This window comes from Triturus cristatus, chromosome 3_1 (genome assembly GCF_964204655.1).
Source record: "Triturus cristatus chromosome 3_1, aTriCri1.1, whole genome shotgun sequence".
Classification (NCBI taxonomy): domain Eukaryota; kingdom Metazoa; phylum Chordata; class Amphibia; order Caudata; family Salamandridae; genus Triturus; species Triturus cristatus.
The window spans coordinates 195,731,754-195,748,792 of record NC_140583.1 but is presented as its reverse complement, the minus strand read 5'-3'; positions in this window follow the sequence as shown (position 1 = coordinate 195,748,792).

Genomic DNA, 17,039 nt, shown 5'->3' with positions numbered 1-17,039 from the left:
TTTGGTGTTTAACGTACCAAAATCTGCATTATACAGTAAATACCATGTGATTTTCCTGGTTAAATATTGGCAGGTTTGACCAGCCAAAATGTAATGACTATTGAGTTATTTAACACCTGATAAATGCATGGACGGTTGTCTGCATGCTTAAGTGCTGTTCGCTTGTGCTCATCCGTGCTGTTTGTCTGCTAGTGATTGTGTGTATCATGTGTGTTGGCCCGTGGTGAAAGGCTGTATGCAGCTTGGATCTTTGCCAATGTGCGTATGGATGTTGAGAGCATGCATACTCTATAGGAATATCAAATAAATCGGTTTGTGAATGCTTTCTTACTTTATGTGTAGTGTCACTTCAGTACAACTATGATGAAACAATTTTAATAGTTGGGCCTGGGCAGAAATTATTCTCATGCTTAATCATACTGATTGTGTTGGATGTTCTGCATCTTTCTACAAAATGTTCGAGTGCGTAAGCATGACATACTAATCTTCTACATGCAAATAAGTGTTCAACAAGGAAATACAACCCTTAATCTGTAACTATCATAAATAGTTATTAAGGAAATGGTCTGAACGAACCCCCAAATTGACTCAATATTGGCAAAGCAACCAACAACTTCAGAAAAATTTGCAAAAGAGAGGTCCTATTATTATCTTCCTCCATCATAGTAAGATTGTGGGAGTAAGAGGCTGCTGGATATCTTTCCCACTAGCGTTCAGCCATGTGTTCTATAGGACAAAATATTTTAAGGACAATAAGAATAATAGAAAGAAAACATTAGGGGTCTCATTATGATGTTGGGGGGAATCTCTGACTCGGTCATGGGATCGACTGACACCCAGTCGCAGCCCCGACCGCCCCATAAGGATGCAACTGAACACTGTTCAGTTGCAATCCTATATTTCACTATGAGAGCATGCATTACGGCCATAAACTGGCTGTAATGCATGCTACCATGCTGAAATGGGAGGTACGGTTCATCCTCAAGGTGCCTGCTACAAGGTGCAGGGATCATGCTCCCTCGGCCTCCAACCGGAGGCCGTGCACCAAATTGGACCCTGCTAGGGGCCCCTTAGCACGCTTTCCAGTAGGGTTTCCATGTCGGACAGACCGGCATGGAAACCATGTCAGAAACTGTGATTGTAATCTCAAGGGTGGAAAGAGCTGCCCTTGAGATTACAGGCCGTATTCCGTCTGGTGGATGGGCTCTCCGACCCCATTGGAAACGAGCCGGAATGACTGACCGGTTTCCTTTCCGACTGCCTCCATCATAATGAAGCGGTCATAAAGGAAACTGACTGGCCCATTATGATGCGGCACTAAAGTCTCCGAAGATCGGAGCCTTTATTGGCTGCATCGAAAATCCGCCCCTTAATAAAAGCTTCAGTATTCAATAAAACAAAAGTTTTCTGAAATATATTGTGTGTGTTTAAAATGTGTTTAGTCCTTTCATGACAAAGTAATATTTCTAATGTAAACATTTCATCATTATGTAGAGTCCAGATCACATTTTATGCCACGTTAGTACGGTCATTTAGAGTGTGATGCTCCTGCCCCAGCAAAGTCTTGGTTCACTCACCACATTTAAAATTGGATGAATGATTCACCTCTTTGTGACTAGGTCATAGTGACCTTATTTAGGACAGGTATCTGCCTTTTCCCCGCCTGGTATCCCTATGCTTTATGGACCTTAGGTGCAGGTAGAAAGATCCTTTTTTGCATCAGAGCCATTGATTTATTGTTTGTTTCTATAGAAAAAACTCTCTCTTTGGAAGATTATGCTTGAAATCAAATCAAATCTGCCAAGCAGGCATAACAAACATTGCAACTTCAGCTCTTGATCAGTACAGGTTAAGCGATAGCTTACATTTTGGCTTCCAGCATTTTCATTGAACTGAGAAGGCCCAGCTGGACATTAGAAGTAGCCTCTAGGCTAACTGTTATTGTAATATTACTGTGGACATTTCGTAATTCATTGCAGGTTTTACTACTTTAATAGCATCTATTTAGGCACACCAGACTCATTAATAAACCGTCTCCTGCTGATCCAAAAGTATTTGAACCTTTTGTCCAGCTTGCAATGCAGTGCTGGCTACCATTTATGGAGGGTGGGGGGACGGGTGACAAAAAAGAATAAAATGGACTTACCTACCGATTCGAAGTTCTACTTCCGTCTTCTGGTGGGATCCAACATGGGACACAGCAGCAAACTCAACTAACCAATCCTGGCGCAGCTCTCACCAGCATCTTGCCCCATTTGTGGCTTCTCATTGGAGGCCCAGGAATTGGTACAGTTAGATCATGTACATTCCTCTATTAGTAACGTTCATACTCACAAAAATAATGAAAGTGACAAAGTTCAGGCTGCCCTTATTAATGCACGCTCGCTCCCTAGGCATAAATATGAAATAGCTGGGTTCCTTGACACCTATCAACTTGATCTTTTATTCATAATGGAGACGTGGGCTGACCCTTCAGCTGATCCAGATTTCTGCATTGCCACCTCTGCTGGTTTTTCTGTGTATACACTGGAGAGACTCAAGAAAAAAGGGGGAAGTCTGGCACTTAAATATCGAAATACTGTATCAGTATATGGAGAGATGGATCCTTTAACAGTTTGAGAGGCACTTAGTTTTAATATAGCACTCTTGGAACAGCAGTCATTCAAGGGGATCCTTCTTTATCACCCGCTGGCCCTAGGGGAGAATTTCTATTTCTGGTGGGAAGTCTATTTGAATCCTCCACAGGTGGATTGAGTTTCATTATTCTCGGGGATTTTAATTTTCACTTAGAGGCCACAGATGATAAGGATTCAACAACCCTTATTACTGAATTAGAATCTGTAGGACTCTCTCAAAAAGTTAGCACCCATATTGCCGGACACATCTTAGATGGCCTATTTACCAATAATGAGCAGATCTTTATAAAGGAAGTCCTCTCACTGACCTGGTCTGATCACCATGCAGTATTATTTGATGTTTATGTTTTCAAACACATTCCTCCGTACACCAGGCCAGGGCCCCTGAACAATTTAGATCCTGAAGTAGTTTTGATCATGTTCTTCTTATACAGCATTTGTCTGTCACACAGCCAGAACTCTATCCAGATCCAGAGCAGGCCACCACAAGTTATACGGACTGGCTGAAAGAATACTTTGCTAAAGTTATCCCTTACAAAACAGCTTCTAAAAACAGAAAAACTCCTTCAGCCCCTTGGTTTTCTGAGGCTTGGGAAACAACAGTGTAAAAAACATGAGAGGCGCTGGTGACAGCCAGGAGAAATCTCTTGAAAAGTTAGCATTGGCTAATTACAAACGCCTCTTAATAAAAGAGAAGAGTCACTACCATACACAGGAAATAGAATCCGCTCAAGACTCTACTAAACAGTTTTTTCAGGTAGTGTCTAAACTTGGGGCTCCTTCAGGTAGCCATGCTAATGTAGCAACTCAATCGTTCTGCAGATTTCAGGCCAAAGTAGTAGATCAAATATAATCTAATTTTAATGCCCCTGCTGTTGCCATGAGTCAGTTCGACTTGAACATCAAGTTATCCGAGAGTTTCTCCTTTAGGGAATTTGCGCCAGTTTTTTCGGAACAGTTAGCTGATTTGGTGAGCACTGCCAAATCCGGTTCACCATTTGATCCATGTTCTCCCATTGTCATGAAACTCATTACGGACCTCATAGGTATCAATCTGGCCAATATTTTTAACTCTATGTTCATCTCAGGCATCTATCCCTCTCAATGGAAGAAGGCTTCTATTCTTCCGCTACTTAAAAAACCTAATCTGGACCAGCAGACACTAAAAATTACCAACCTATTGAGCGTCTCTTGTTACCTGCTAAACTTGCTGAAAAAGTAATGAATGATCAATTGGCCAAATACAACTATGATGACAAGCTGCTGGACGAAACCCAATTCGGTGGCACTTATCAAAGCCACTGATGAGATTAGGTTTGTTTTAGACAGAGAAGGAGCAGCTGTCCTTGTGCTACTAGATTTATCAGTAGCCTTTGATACGGTTGATCATGGGCTTCTGATCAACCGTATCTCCGCGCTAGGCATTAGGACCAAGGCCAAATCTTTGCTGACATCTTTTTTGTCGAAACGCACTCAACTAGTCAGCTTGGGCGACTTTGACTCTCCTGTCTTTTTACTCCCTTGTGGAGTTCCGCAGGGTTCTTCCATTAGTCCCACGTTATTTAATATTTATGTTACCGACCTGGCATGGGTGATGAAATGTTTTGGCCTGGCACTTACGTCTTATGCTGATGACACCCAAATAGTGCTCTCCATTCACAAGAACAGGGACAATGTGTCAGTCACCTTTCACGATGGCATGCTGACCATCAGCGCTTGGATGTCAAGACATTGCCTCAAATTAAATTACTCCAAGACAGAGGTAATTGTTTTTGGAAATCTATCCCCTGCCTGGTCTCCTAACTGGTGGCCAGATAAACTGGGACTGCCCCCTATCCCAGTTAATAAAGCCAAGAATCTGGGTGCAATCTTAGATGACAAGCTGTCCTTTTAATGTCATGTTAATGCTGTGGTCTCCTCATGCTTTTATGTTCTCAGAATGGTGAAAAAACTGTTCTCTTTCATCCCGGTTGATGCCAAGAGAAAGATAATATCCACTTTGGGTATGTAAAAAGTGTATTATTGTGCAAGTTTATTGATCAATGCACAGGACATGGTTTTAAATACATTACAGCTGGTATAGAATGCAGCTGCTAGGATGCTTTCTAGCACTCTGTCTCTCAGGTGGTTAGACAACTCATTGGTTGTGGAGAAGTGTGGCTCAATGGTTAGAGCGACAGACCCTGATGCAGAGGTCTGGCCCGGGACCAGGGTTCAATTCCCACCTCGGCGGGTCTTGGGCTCATAATTCCTCGGACCTGATTTCTCGCCTCGGTGCCTATTCTAATCATGGGTCCCACGCTGCAACTCTGGGCATTAGCTTGCTTAATCTCCACAACGTCCCCAACAGCGCTGGGATGCCTGGCTTCACCCTGGGGATGCCCAGGAGTGGACATTTCACAGGGAAAAGCCAGGAAGGGTTCCCTAGCGGTATGAGCACAGCGCCGGGACACCCCGAAATGGGGTAGCTGTGCGCTATATAAGTACAAACACATAAGAAGCAGAACAAAATTCAAAGCATTGTGCATTGCCTATAAGGCGATCCACAATATAGGGCCAGAATTTCTGAGGAACTTATTGCAGACATATACTCCCAGCAGATCCTTGCGGTCTTCAGATGCTAACCTGCTTGTCGTTCCAAGAATTTATAGAACTAATTGGGTCGACAGAAGCTATGGAACTCTCTGCCTCATCAGATCAGTGCCACGCCTACCCTATTGTCATTTAGAAAACAATTAAAAACTTGGCTCTTTAATAGGTAGGCTTTTTTTAACATCTAGGCTATTGTCCTGCACCTTGGCGCAGTCAGCGCCGAGACACCAGTTGGTATTTGTGCGCTTTATAAGTTGTTTTAACATTGACATTAACATGAGAGCGGCATCAGGATTGGAAGGAGCGGCCTCACGCAGAGCTCCTAAGAGCACTGGAGGTCTGATTTTTCTCTAACCTAGCTGTCTAAGCCACTTAGGTTAGAGAAGTTAAAAATGTGCATGTCTGACTAGCTGTCAGCAGACGGCCAGCCAAACAGATATGCACATTTTAAAGCACTGTGCTCCCTGCTGCTGCCACTCGGTACAGCAGCACTGGCCCCACCCCATCCTGCCACACAGTTCAGAACGGGTCGATTGCTAAGAAACAAAACAGTAATAAATAAACGTTATTACTATTTTGTTTTTCAGCTCTGGCCTGGGGATTTCTTAGTGGAGTGACGCTCTTTCATTCAAACGTAGGAGTCACCCCAGTTCTATTGGTAAGCTATGTGCAAAAGATGCAGTTTAATATTCTAACTATTGTGCATGTGTCATTCTACCAAAAACTGTCTGAGTTTGTGGTTGCTGAATTCAGATTGGCTAACATAGCTCTGCTTTGGATAACTACAGTTAGAAATAGTGACATATTTTTCAGTTGCTCCTGAAAAGCGTTGGAACACTTTTCCATTGAATTTTCACATAGAACAAATGCTAACCAAATTTACAAAGCCTCTTATCACCTGTTAGTGTTGTTGGATTGGTCAGCCGCTTTTGACACTGTTACCCACTTCATCATCCTATGGGATTAGCTGGTTTGGCCGGTATTAAATGGTTTGAATCATTCTTCGATAAATCACGTATGTTGGAAATTGAGTTACTCGTTGGGGGGGTGGGGTGACACCCTACTCAAGCAGCAGCCACAATTCTTGTCAGGGTGAAACACAAGCAAACCCCAAATTAAGTTGTGCTTAGCCATCTGGTAGCTTGGCCCAAACAGTCAGGCTTAACTTAGAGGCAATGTGTAAAGGATTTATATAGCACTTCAAATAGTAATAAAGTGGAAACACAACACAAGAAAAATCCAAAACCAATTTAGAAAAATAGCGTAAAATGTGATACATTATTTGAGCCCAAAATGACAAAAATTCAATCAGTTGAACGGGAGATATGGAATTTAAAACATTTAACATTTAAACTATAGCTTCTAAAAGAACAAAGGGTTACTTGTGGTTATTTGGCCGTGCGAGGCTTGATGAAAGTCACAAGTTCAGGCTGATCATGATGGAGTGCGAGCCGCATAAGGGACCAGGTTAGATCCACTGAAATATTTTCCTTCAAAAACCCAGCATGAAGTGTTCCATTTGAGAGGAGGGGGCACGAGAAGCAAAGAGAGTATTGAGGATGGTCGTCCCTGTTACACGAAGAGCAGGCCAGGCATCACAGAGGGTTGTCAATGTAGCACGAATAAACTATCTGGCATTGTGGGTGGTCATTGCTTGAGATTAGCATTAGCAGTCACTGGGGTCTGCCAGTGCTGTAGCGAGAAGTGCAGATGTCGCATTGTCGGTCGGCACTGGTAATCTCTGTGGTGCAGTAGATCACATCGGATCTTGGTGCAAACAGATCCATTCTCGGAGAGGCAACAACTTAAGGATTCTGCTTTTCTTAGGGAGGGAGCTCAACTGATGCCTTAGCAGTGGTCCAGGAGCTCAGGTGTATCTCTTTGAGATCAGGAACTCACTCCAGAAGACGGCAGAAGGACACAGGCAGGTCCAGTTGCAGGTCTATGCAGCAGGTCAGCTGGACAGATGCATGAAGGCCTCTAGAGATTATGTCCCATAGAGAGAAGGTCAGTCAGCTGATCCTTGGAGTCACTTTAGCTTGTGATAAAGGGTGCAGGTCCAGTCTTCCTTCTCAGAAAATAGGCAGCAGGGCAGCAGAGTAACAGGGCAGAAAACTACCAGTAATTTGGAAGCAGTGCAGGACAGCATTCCAGAAGTGCCGTGAAGAGTTGAGTCTGAGGGTCCAATATTTATTGGCAACTTTGAATTAAGGCAAGCTTCTAGAGCTTTCCCTTGCAGAAGTGGTTGGAATTCTCGGCCTCCCTGAGATGGCCGCAGCATGTCTGGGTAAACCAAAGACTAGTGCCAAACCTTTGTGATGTGCAAATGCGTGACAGCTCCGCCACCTTATCAAGTCAGAGATGACCCATCCAGTTAACACCTTTCCCCTTTTGTCTCATTGTCTAGGAGCAATACCCAAAGAACAACTACCAGCTACACCTAGTTATGTGATTCAGGCTGCAGGAACGAAATGGTTAGGACAAGAAAATGCCAACCTTCTAAAAGTAGCATTTTCAGAATGGTCACTTAAAATCCAGCTTTGCCATTAAAAAGGGCTTTAATTTGCAATTCTTTAGGCATGAAACTCGACATTCCAACCTGCTCTCAATTGAAATGTATCACTTAATAAATGTAATCATTCAATGGGAAAGGTAGACTTTGCAGTAGTGAAAAACAAATGTAAAAGTTATTCACTGGTAGGACATGTAAATATCGGTACAGACTGGTGCAGGCGTTAGCTTGAGACCCAAATAGTTTACCCCAGTACTTTATCCCCCAACATTACCATTTCTATCCCCTTCTCACCCTATCTAGAGGTTGTGATCCTTCATACCGTTGACCACTTAGTAGCATTCTCTTTCTCCCCAGCTAGCAGCAAAGCAAATACTGGGTCTCACTAGAGATTTAGATTTCCAGGACTGCTCCTATGCCCATACACAAGACTAAAAGCTGTGATTGTCTTCCCTATAGGCTCCCTTCACATTTAATTTGGTGCTGAGGGCGTCAGTCAATAGTGAAAGGGTATATGGCCCCTAGGGTCCTACTTGGACCTCTCTAAACTGAATGTGAATGGAATGTCACACTATGTCTTACTGCATTTTTTCCTGAGTGAGCGTCTTCCTTGGGAAAGGAATTTGGTGACTGTATACGTTGATGCCAGTGATCTCATCTGGCTTGATGCTCCACCCCTCACGGGCTAGGTGGAAATACTATGAAAAATTGTGATTGGACTATTATTGTTAACCACGGCCTGGCCGTCGGTAATCCAAGCAGGGAATCCCTGCGCGCCGAGCCTTGCTACGAGATCAGTGATGGTATCACAAAAGGTGAGCGGACATCCAGTGAATGACTGGGGGACACTGAGGTGGCTTCTGAATGCATTGCAGAATGCGTCTGGGATTACCAACACCTTTGGTTACCGTCAAGTGCACTTCAGGCTCACGTCTCTGTTTGGCCATCTCGGCACACATGCCAACAGTCATTGAAGTGTAACTATGAGGCAGGGCGGGTGCCTATTAACATCTATTGTCCAAGTTTTTTGTTTTGGCAGGATATGTATAGGTTGAGCGGCAAGGGTAACCTATCCACGTTAGGATTACTGGGAAACGTACAGCATGCCAATTTTTTAAATACTGTTGAGCTTCTCCATAAACCAACAAAGTTCCATCATGTCATATGCCCTTGACACCGAATGCAGATCAGCAGCAGATATGCTGTTTGTGATTGTACAACCCAGATTGAATTGAAGCAGTAATTTTGTGAATACAGGATTGGATTTACAATAGAAATTTTAAAAAAATAAAAAAAATAAACAGAGCAGAAATTTCCAAATGGTGGAGGCCATCTCCCTGCAAAACTATGTGGACAGCAATATGGTTCCTAGAGGGCTAAGCATCTCTTCTATTCCTATGTATGGCGCTCCAAATCCATTGATGTTAGATGAATGGGCAGAGAATTCAGCCCAGATTTCCAGAAGGATGTTGTAAAAGTACACACTGTTGGATAGAGACATGTTACTTAAAGAAATAACATCTTTGAAAGCTCATTTGGACAAAAGAAATTAGAAAGAACTGATAGCTAAGTTCATTACAGAAATTCAGGTTCACTTAACAAAGCATGAAGATGACATCAAGATGCGGAAACATACCAAACTACAGAGGGATATTGATGATTATGCAATTGGCCGCATTTTAACCTTCAGTAGTAAGTACGACAAGGAGTTTGAAAGAATGGCCAATGAGTCCCAAAACAGCAAGAACATTGTTTCCATAGAGGAAGCAGGAACATCAATAGGCAACTGATACATCCACTAGTAGCAACACCAGAGAAAGTGAGAAGAGCTCCAAGTCATGGCATTTTTTTTTAGATCAATATGGGACTGTTAATGACGGGGAGACAGATACCCAGCGAACAGGCAACCCCCAAGTAAAGGGGTCAAGGAACTCCAGGACGTGGGAGAGGAAGAGGAGGAGATTGGGGAGGAGTCACCAGAGGTGTAAGGAACTCCAGTAAAGAAGACGTAAGGATGGCTACAAGAGGGCAAATGGGAAACAACATGCAAAGCCCTACTAAAAAGCAATATTGGATGAATCAATATATGAAAATAAAATGATCATTATCTTATCTAATAGAGAACTGAGTCTTAGGGAGAAACAGCTCTTATGCTTGGGTCTCTCATTTTGACAATCATGAAGCTACAATTATGTGGGTACAAGGATTTACATTTTTAAATACATCCGCGTGCTAAAACTGACAAAATATTATCTACTCAAACTGAAAGGAACAAAACCAGATACAGGGAATGAGGTAGAAGTATACCCTGTCAATATTCTTATTGTAGGTGATTCGGACACCCTTAATATGCTAGAAAAACTCTCTAGAAATACCATGAATAATAATGACAATGGTAGTAATAGCGATCACAATGCTGCTTTCCCTAGTGGTTTTAAACCTGTGTCCACTTTTTATCCCAAGATGCCCAATTACACTTTAGATACATTCCATGATATGCTGATTGATGATCTGAAAAAACTTTGAAAGAATGCTAAATTTGACAAGAAGTATAATCTCTTTGTGGACTCTCTTTGTGGACTCTCTCGCTAACGATGACAATATTGTAGTAAGCCTTTCTGATAAGGGGGGCGATATTGTTCTCTTGAATCTAGAAGATTATATTGCTGAAACCATACGTCAATTGAATGATAGCACTTCTCATTGTATGATCAATAGGGATGTATGCACAGGAAGCATTATTACCATCCGGGATAAACTCATTGTTTGGAGCAATGCTGGTTTGATTGATTGGAATGAATATTGTTTCCTCATAAAGGAGTATCCAAAATTTCCTACTCTGTTCTTATTACCTAAGGTACAAAAAGACGTGAACAACCATCCTGGGAGACCTATTGTCTCCTCACAAGGGAGTGCTTTGGAGAATGTCTCCAGGTATGTGGATTCCATATTAAGAGAATTTGTCATGATGCTACCTTCGTATGAACAGGACACCAAAGATTTCCTAGGGAAAATCATGGGGGTAGCATGGGAACCTGAATATCTACTCATGACCCTGGATGTAAAATCCCTCAACACGATTAGAGAACACAAGCTGGGCATTGCCACTTGTGAACATTTCATGCTAGCAAAACCTATTAAATATCAGGCACACACACAAATGACCATATAAATGATACAACACTACCTAACCCATAACATTTTCATGTTTAAGAGTACCCTTTACCAGCAGATCCTCTGCACTGCTATGGGTACGTGTTTTACACCGAGCCTAGCAAATTTCTTTCAGGGTTGGTGGGAGGAGGGACTGGGTGAGGATAGTAGCCTCACTAGTGATTTGGAACAGGTCATTTTGTGGCTTATGTACATTTATGATCTTTTCATCATTTGGAAGGGATCAAGTACCTCAGCCACCAAATTTGTAGAAAAACTGAACAGTAATAACTACAACTTGGTAATTTCCAAAAACATTAGCAGCATGACTATAGAATATCTAGATGTTGTTATGGAGGTAGTGAACAACAACATCCAAACCAAACTCTTAAGGAAAAACAAGTTGGAAACAGTCTTCTCCATGCTTTAAGCAGACTTCCGGAAAATTTGCAATGCAGCATTCCCTATGGCGAACTCCTATGAGCTAGGAGGAACTGTACCATACACTATATCTAGTTTTCCATTTTCAATCGTGCTCTCAGGACTATAATCTATATAACACTGCGTTCACCTACCCTTTTCATGGGCATTACATTTTGCGATGGGGTGGAGGGTCAGGGGGTGTTTCTGCCAAGTGAGCCCAGAGTCACAGTCACAAACGTCCTCTTCTTCCTGAATAAAAGTGAGATTATGCTGCATACTTGTTCATATTTTAAGTAGTTCGCACAGACACACATTTTAAAAACAATAAAGTTCCTAATACCCGCCTTCTCTGAACAGTTAGCTTGCTGCCCCATCCACCTCCTCCCTATCCTCTGTTGTCTGAATCCATGGACTAGCCTCCTCTCTCCTGCCATGCATGGTCTGATGTGCTGCCACTGCCCTCCATTTAGCATGATGTACCAGTCCACTCCTCCTGCCCTCCATTGCCAATTCTATGCCCCATCATTGTACTCCTGCTTAGCTTCTTTGCTGTACCGACAAGACTTATTTCAGGGAGCGCAAGAACATGGTGAAAGGATTCAGAGACAGGGATTACCCCAGTTGGGATCTGAAAGAAGCTGTTGAAAAGGCCAACTTACTGAACAGGGATGAATTACTGTAAAAGAACACAACCATGGATATTCCTGACTCCACTCCCAGACTCATTATGACATTTAACAACAGTGCAAAGAAAGTCAGGCAGACTCTGGAAAAACATTGGCCCATTGTTAGAAATGATTCCACTATTTGGACGCATGCAGGTCTACATCCTAGTGTTACCTTTCAAAGGAATAAATCATTGAGAAACATGCTGGTGAAAAGCGACATTATTCTTACAAGAGATCTAACCGCGAACCCTTTCAAGGTCTTCAGTCCATGTGCACGCTTCAGGGCTTGCTGCAATAGCAAGGTAGTGAACACTTACACTGCCTTCAATGGCTCCACACACACCATTTACCAGTTCTTGACATGTAGAACAAACCATGTTGTTGATGCTTTGGTTTGCCCATGCAATTTGCAGCACTATTTTTGCAGCCAAGAAGAGGGTGTTAGAATATCTCAGAGGTATTGAGCACAATGATAGAAATATCCTGTGACCAGACATTTCTTTGACATGCATTTTGGTGACATAAATCAATTGAATTGTTTTATCATTGAACAAAGCAAGTCTCCCATGAGGGGAGGAGAGAGAGTACTCAGAATGAGGAAAAGGGTCTCTGAACTGATCATAGATCTTAACAAAGTTCATCCGGCTGGATTGAACCAGGATGAAGAATTAAGGATACATTTGCGCAGTGAATAATGGTGCTTAACCTCACGAGCGTGCCCCTCTCTTTCATATGAATCTCTTTTTCCTTAAACTATTATCAGGTCTCAAGTCACCCCCCCCCCCTTTTGTTTTGGTTGTCTAGCTGTTTTGGCTGTTCACTTTTTAGCATGGAAGTTTGTTTTTAATCTGTAGTACTGGCTATAATTTCCGGATGTACAACTTAGAAATTTGAAGATGTACAGAATGAAAAAAAAATATATATATGTATATATATATATATATATATATATATATATATATATATATATATATATATATATATATATATATATATATATATATATATATATATCAACCACCAACTCCAATCTTCCACAAAAGAAAGGACACCGACACCAGCGACCATTACTGGATTCACAGATTTAATAGTATCACTCCATTGCTACGCGTTTCGGCATCACCTGCCTTAATCATGCAACGAGGAACGAATTCAGAATGTGGGTTAAAATACATAAAAGTTGAATACAAAAAAAGGTCACATGGTGATTCTACACTAATCACTGGCTTATTAAACAGTAAGGAAAGACTTGTTATTCACATGTGGATTATCTAGATACAACCTTTTCGTTTTCATTTTTTGCCTGACACAGAAAAACTTTATTTAAACAGAAAATGTCCTACACCACCTATTACTTCATAATGGTGTGTGTTCTTTCTCTGGGCTATTTGAATACTATCAGAACAAAAATGTTAACATTCTTGGATAAATATGCACGTGAAATAAGGACATCATTTTAAAAGAAGAAAACTACATTTGAGATTTCTTTTCTAAAATTTCCAACAGATGTTTTTGTAAACATTATTTTACAAATAAAGTGACATAGTGCCTTAACCTCATTTAGAATAAAGTGCAAGTGCAAAAAAGTGCAAAAACCATTTCACGTATTGCATAACAATAAAAAATCTATAGATTCTTAATCACGGGTTTTGAACAAGTGCCCTAAATTATTGTTTAGCCTAGAACGTAACTGTGTCATATACCTTTAAATCCACAACAAATTGATTCATAAATTCTCCTTCGCCAGTGATAAAATATTTACACAGTGTAATCATATATTCATCAATTGCCAATCAGTTACTTTATAAATTGATGGGATATCAAAGAGTAACCACTAATTTGTTCCAATCCTGTTATCATCTGCATAGCATTTTCAATTGGAATTCTTGATAGAAAAATATGTTGACGTCTGTCTATTAGTTAATGAAAGAAAGGATGGTGCACCAGGGTGAAGTCAGGTAGCTCTGTATGTATTCCAAAATATATTTCTTTATTATTTTTTCAGTAAAATCTTGGACACCAGCCAACGCGTTTCGTCCCGAAAGGAACTTCGTCAGGGCAGAGATATCCTTATCTTTGTCCAAAAAACAGATGCAATCAAATCGATACAAGATTACTAATGTTCCGGGTTCATGTTTTATATATGGATAGGGCATTCATCAGGATTCCAAGATTACCCTCCGTAATAGCTATAACAAATCACGTCAATTCAAGAGTAGAACCGAAGGCCTAAGTAGCGGCCCAAATTCCTAATCGGTTTCAGTACCAATTCCGTAGTGTGAGATTCAAAAGAATCTCACACTACGGAATTGGTACTGAAACCGTGACTCTCAACGCCGATTAGGAATTTGGGCCGCTACTTAGGCCTTCGGTTCTACTCTTGAATTGACGTGATTTGTTATAGCTATTACGGAGGGTAATCTTGGAATCCTGATGAATGCCCTATCCATATATAAAACATGAACCCGGAACATTAGTAATCTTGTATCGATTTGATTGCATCTGTTTTTTGGACAAAGATAAGGATATCTCTGCCCTGACGAAGTTCCTTTCGGGACGAAACGCGTTGGCTGGTGTCCAAGATTTTACTGAAAAAATAATAAAGAAATATATTTTGGAATACATACAGAGCTACCTGACTTCACCCTGGTGCACCATCCTTTCTTTCATGAACCTATCTGGTATCCAGTGGAGTACAAGTGTGGCACACTCCGGATGTGGTTGCACAGACACTATATGAACTTTCATAACTAAAAAATCGAGGTGCTGAGCCTTTGGTCAGCCACACGTTGTTCTTTCCTGTCTGTCTATTAGTTGCTTCACTTTCAGACTGTTCTTCATTGTTACAATTTCTTTCTTAATTTTTTCTTATTATGAATAATATCTAGAAAATAAAACAATTTGAAGAATTTAGAATGAAGGAAAGCAACACGATAAGTATCTATTAGATACAGACAAGAGCTATTACTTTTTGCATAATACAGATGTTAGAACTTTCCAAGCTCAATTTGAGTTCATATTCCCTTTTTTATCATATAAGGCTGCCACGTAGGTTTCTGAACTAAATAGGCTATTATGTACAAAAAGTGCAAGTGCTTCTATATACAAAATCTATTTTCTGTAAAATTAATCCTTCATGGCTAAAATGACTGGCTGGTAATTTATTATGGAATATCAAAGCCCTCAGAAAAAAGGTTACTAGTCCTCAACTAGATTGGCAATAATTGTGTACAATGAGTAATGACCTTAAAAGATATTAATTGTATACCAAATGCAATTTAAAAACAAACAATCTACGGATCTGGTTAAGAGAAGATGGATTATAAATGGACATACAGATCTTCCTCTGAGTTTAAACCATTTGGCATTTTTGTGTTAAACGGCATAATATATTTTGATTCCAATTGCCTCAATACACGCTCTCTATTTCCTCCCCTCCGGGATTTTGGGGCCTGGTCTATGGCAAAATAACAGAATTCATTTGCATTACCACTGTGAATCTCATGCATATGTCGGGCAACTGCATAATTCGGATCCTTATTATTGATGGCCCTCAAATGCTGCAAGATACGAACATGCACCATATGAATTGTGCTGCCAACATACAGCTTAGGACACGTACACTTTAGAATGTAAACCACAAATTCACTTCTGCAGTTAAGCGAGTGCCTAATCTTCCATGGATTTTTTATCAATGTTGACATGACCTGTGTTTCGTTTTTCCCAAATTTGCAGGCTTTACATTTAAAACATCGATGAAAGCCTGGACTGGGCTTTAGCCAAGTATGTTAACATTTTAATTCTGGGCTAGTTACCACCAGTTCGTCTCTCATCGATTTAGCCTTTCTGAATGTTACTAGTGGTCTATTGGGAATAAGGTCATTCAAAATTGGGTCTCCTTTAAGTAAATGCCAATGCCTGGTAAGGCTGTGTCTAACATCTGTTTGATATGCTGAAAAGCCAGTTATTAACCTTGTTGCATCACCCCTTTCTCTTTTGATTTTAACAGTTTGTTCACTGGGTATAGAAAGGAGTTCATTCCTTTGCAAGACTTCAACTTTTTCTAAAACCTGATTTAAGGTAGTGGTCTCAAAGCCCCTTTGTAAGAATCTCAAATTGAGTTCAGTTTGTGCTTTCAATAATTCAGTACTCTCACTGCAGTTCCTTTTCATTCTTATGTGTTCTCCATAGGGGATGCTCTTTTTTAAACACTGTGGATGGAAACTCCCTGCATGAAGAATCGAGTTTCCTGCAGTGGTTTTCCTATAAGTTCTCGTGTGGATGCTTCCATTTGTAACGTACACTTCCAAGTCTAAAAAAGTTACTGATGATCTGCTAATGGTTTCTGTAAATTTAAGGTTCAGATCATTGCTGTTAATACAATCAATGAACTCTTTTACTTCGGCAGTGGTCCCATCCCACACCAAAAACAGATCATCAATAAACCGGACCCAGAAGATGATGTTATTCTCCCAGGTCGTTTTATACTGGACTTTGAGCACCTGCTCCTCCCACCAGCCCATATGCAAATTTGCATAGCTGGGGGCTAAGCAGGTGCCCATCGCCGTGCCCTGTTGTTGTTTGTACATGTCGGCACCAAAAAGAAAAAAATTATTGGTAAGACACAATCTGCACATCTCTAAAAGCATCATAGAATGTTGATAGAATTGTATTGGTCTGGCTTTCAAAAAATGCCCTGTGGCTTTCAGACCATCTGCGTGAGCGATACTCGTGTAGCGACTCACCACATCCATTGTTGCCAGGATGTAAGTTTCCTTCCACTCAATTTCTGCAATCTTCCTCAAAAAATGTCCCGTGTCCTGAATATACGCAGGAAGTGATTTAACACATGGTTGCAGAAACGAATCTAAATATTTCGAAGTCGATTCAAATAAACTACCAATTGCGGAAATTATCGGTCTCCCAGGCGGGGTTTCTTGATTTTTGTGGACGTTGGGGATTAGATATAATTGCCATATTATTGACTGGATTATCGACCTTCAAGAATAAAAATTCTTTTTGAGATAAAAGACCCATTCCACGCCATCTGGAGAG